This window comes from Peromyscus leucopus, chromosome 18 (genome assembly GCF_004664715.2).
Source record: "Peromyscus leucopus breed LL Stock chromosome 18, UCI_PerLeu_2.1, whole genome shotgun sequence".
Lineage (NCBI taxonomy): Eukaryota > Metazoa > Chordata > Mammalia > Rodentia > Cricetidae > Peromyscus > Peromyscus leucopus.
Window position 1 is genome coordinate 28316033 of NC_051078.1, and position 4392 is coordinate 28320424.

The 4392-nt window shown below is 37.5% G+C and overlaps 1 non-coding gene across 1 annotated transcript; it reads right to left on the reverse strand.

Moving 5' to 3' along the window:
• Positions 1-2882: 2882 nt before the first annotated feature.
• Positions 2883-3041, reverse strand: LOC114707290. The gene has a single exon (XR_003736629.1). It is a non-coding gene; the product is annotated as a U1 spliceosomal RNA (small nuclear RNA).
• Positions 3042-4392: the final 1351 nt, after the last annotated feature.

A 4392-nucleotide genomic window follows, 5' to 3' on the forward strand; every position in this document is an offset into this window, starting at 1 on the left:
TAATCAACAGCTCTCTGATTGGACACCAAGGATAATCTTGCCTGCAAACCAGAGACCTATTAAAGTACCCAGGGATAGTGAAATCAGGGGTCTTGGAGAAGAACATACAATGGCCACTTTTCTGAATCAACATAATCCCTAACTACATTCTAAATGTTTGTCATTATACTGTACATAAATAAGTGAAGTCCTTATCCTTTGTCAAGGAAACTTTTCTGTGCAACTGATGATGATTATTACAGAAAACTAGAAACAATCAAAATTTAGTTTGTAGAGCCTGTACCCATTGTCTATATCTACAATTCCTACACTTAAGGCTTGGGGAATCATTGGAAAAGGGATTGGGAACTGGGTGTTTGCTGTGAGATTGTGATTTACAGAAATATCAGAAGCTACAACCATGAAATCTCACCAACATGGCTGCTTAAATATTAGGTGAACAATGATAACACCAATACACATACTAACGTGAACAGGAAAGAGCTCAAGAGGTCTCAATCCTAGACAAAGAATGCTGAAAGCAGGAGTAATATTAATTGGTTATCCAATACCAAAAATTTACTCCTGAAGACATATTCTTACAAGTAACACTATACAAAAGAACCAGGTTTAATTTATTTATTTAGGAATGTGTGTTTGTGTGTGTGTGTGTGTGTGTGTGTGTGTGTGTGTGTGTGTGTGTTTATAATTGTGGAAAGGTCACATACAAATTTACCTTGTCTAGCTCTAATAAGATAAGTTTTATTCTACAAAGCTGCTTTGAGAAAGCAAGGTCTTTGATTTCTCTGCAATTATAAATACAGACTCAATCTGGGTTGTTGGTCAATGAGTTTGCTGATTACACTGAAGTAATCTAATTGGAAATCAATTTAGATATACACAAGTTCAAATCCACCTTAGTGCAAGCAATTTCCCTCTTTGCTTTTGTTTCTTCATCCTTAAAAAAAGGCATTGCAATTCTTAGTTTGTAGAAGTTGTGAAAATAGTTCATGAAGTAGTGCCGTAAAATGCCCAGCACAGTAGCTGACATCAAGAAGGCAGTTAATTAATGGAAGTCGTGGTATCACTGGTGCAATAACCCACTACACTATTACACCTGCTGATCTCCAAGTATGCAGAAATTGAAGTCCATACAACCACAAATACAGGCACACTTGTCACTCTTTTCAGAGAAAGGTTTAATAAACTTCTAAGCCAAGGCATAGGACCCGTATGCTGCTAAGTTGATTTTTAATGCGCTTCAGTTGTACCCCTCTGAGGAGCTCATTAGCGATACTGCCTCATCAGTTGCTATAGGCATCACACCAAGATTATTTTTCATTCTTGCTCCTACTTCAACCTCTTCTTTGCTCTTTTACACCCTGCATAAAAAGGGAAGCTGCTGTGCTCCTGAAGAACTTTTATAATAGCCTCTTCCTCTTTGTTCTCACAGGGAAGTGAATTGGCCTTATCTTGCAGCAAGATGGGGCTTCAGTCCAAATGCTTAAGCTTAATTCGCTCATTACTGAACACGGCTGTACCTGGGAAAAGATAATGGAGATCTAATGCATATGCTAGGTAGCTTCCCAATAGAGAGTTCCTTTTTTGAAAGAAATAATTAGATGAATAAATTAGATTTTAAGCACTGATCTACCTATATACTCCAAAGAATATGTAATTAGAAGTTTAAGCAGTGAGTAGGTATCATTAAACCATTGGAGACATTTTGATTAGAAGCTAGAGAACTGCCCAAATGTTAATTGTCTAAAACCATTTTCAAACCTTTAAATCTGACAGAGTGTACATCAGGTTGATTGAGCAGGACAATTCAGATAAATGTACCTGATAAATAATGCTGTATTTATGAAAAATGCTATATTCCTGTTAGCAGGTTAACTCGGTATTTTAATACTGTGACCAATATGATGAAAATGAGGTGGCAAAGAGTCATTTCAATTCCAGAAATCACTCTTGTTAGAAATTAAGAATAACACAATGATGACATTCTGGATGAAACTGGAAAATAATACATCCTTTAGTGAACTCTCTCTCTCTCTCTCTCTCTCTAGTGGAAATCAAACACATGTTTGTCATGGCATACCGATCTGATATTCAGAGTATCTAATGGAATGCTGAAGACTGGATGAATTAATAAGAGCACTTTCCTTTTTTTTTTTTTTTTTTTTTTTGGAGGCCTAGAGCCTGGTGAGTTCAAGATCAGAGTGCCACCCGATTTGGTTACTACTGAAGCTCCTCTTCTTGGTTTATGGGCAGCTTCAATACTGTGCCCTTTGCTCACTTCTCTATGAAGAAGACACCTGCTCCTCTATCTCTGTTTCTTTCTCTGTCTCTCTGTCTGTCTCTATCTTAACAAACTAGAGTGATTCTTATTTTTATTACTTTAAAAATGTAATAACCTCCTTGCAGATTCTTTCTCCAAATACAGTAATGTTGCGGGTTGGGATTGAACATATAAATCTGGATGTGGATAAGATACCATTCCATCCATAATACAGGAATATAACTAAGTAACAAAATAAAGTTAATTGTTTTTATATTTACTCACTTAGGAGGTTGACATAAAAGATCAGTGGAGAAGCAAAGAAATACAAATGTAATAATGTTTGAGTACATAGAAACTTAAAGTAAGCCACATCTCGAACATTTTATTTTTCTAATGAATGATTAAATCCACATTTATTGATACTGGTATAATGATAAATTTTTTTGGGGGGGGGTTGAGACAGGGTTTCTCTGTGTAGCTTTGTGCCCTTCCTGGAACTCACTTGGTAGTCCAGGCTGGCCTCGAACTCACAGAGATCCGCCTGCCTCTGCCTCCCGAGTGCTGGGATTAAAGGCGTGCGCAACCACCGCCTGGCTCAAATTCTTTTTTGGTGGTGGGGGAGAGTGACAATTCGGTCACTCCACTACCATGAAATATGCAGTTCAGTTTTCCACATTTGAGGAAACGGCAGGGTCAGCACATCTAGAGTGCAAGGGATAAGCCCAGCCCTGCAATATCCACCTTCATGATCATGGTAGCCATCCTGACAGGAAAGTATGAATTCTTAAGTAATTCCTGACTGTGTAAATCTTTAGGCTATTGACATGTTCAGTCATGTTCACAGCTTACTGAGAAGGATCAGGGAGAACTCTTAAGAGAAGACCCACAATAAGCCACAAGCCTAATTAGATTGATTAATGGAAGAAAAAAAATAAGTTTTCAGTGTGTATATGGAGATATATTTGTCAATTCAAAGTATCTATCAAAATAGTCATCATGAACTTATGTATGAGGCATGCAAGATATTCAATGAAAAATGTCTGGCAATGGTACCAGAGAAATGGCCTGATGGGTTAAGATTACTTGTCACCAACTCTGAAGACCTGAGTTACACACTTGGGAGGCACATGGTAGAAGAGAAATTGACTCCCACAAATCATCTTCTCTGTCTCTCTGTCTCTCTGTCTCTCTCTGTCGCTCTCCCTCCCTCTGTCTGTCTCTTTCACACACACACACACACACACACACACACACATACACATTGCAATTAAAAATATGAATGTGCTAAGACAAAAGTTGTCTCTATCTTGTTCACATGTACTGCATCTAAGTGTTACAAATAAGAAGAAAAAGAGTACATATGTCCTTAGTATTAGCACTTGGCTCCAGAAACTTAGGATTGTGAAGACTCCTGATTATTGTGATAGGGTGGTAGCCCCCAATATATAGTACAGATTAATGATTACTTAGAGGGAGTGCATGAATCCATGATTACTTTTTGGGGAACAGAAAGTGGCTAGAGTGTTCTCTAGTGATTTCCAGAAGAAATGAAATTGTTCTCAAATCAGAGACCAGGAAAGCTGAGGGACTGTCAGCTGTAGAAGTGATCTCAGAGGAAGAAGAATGAACACACAGATGCCAGTGGTAAATGACTTGAGGCATCTGTAGTCAGCATAAACAAATGTCATAGTTTGTGGGTTGACAGTTCTGATTTACATCTAACCGACATAGTACTTTTTAATGTGCCTCTGATGTACTTTGCATTTTGCTTATAAATTACATGGTAACCAACACTATGGATAGAGAAATTCAGAGTCTAATAGTTCCCTAGCAAAGAACAGGGCAAATTAAATGGAAATTGTACATTATAAAATTATTACAACCCAATGTATTTTTCTTTAACTAGAGGATCAGGAGACAGAGGATTCTCTCAGTCTTGTAATCTGACTAGTAAATTCAGATAAAAGCCACAAAGATGAAGCTGAAGAGGAATGGTGGAGTTGTATCACTAGTGTATGTGCTTGCCTGTACAGACCATCCTTCTTATGGAAACTCTAGACAAAATTATTTTCTCCTTTTGTATATACTAAGACATTGAATTTCTATGGTGGTTAGAGTAAGTAAAAGTA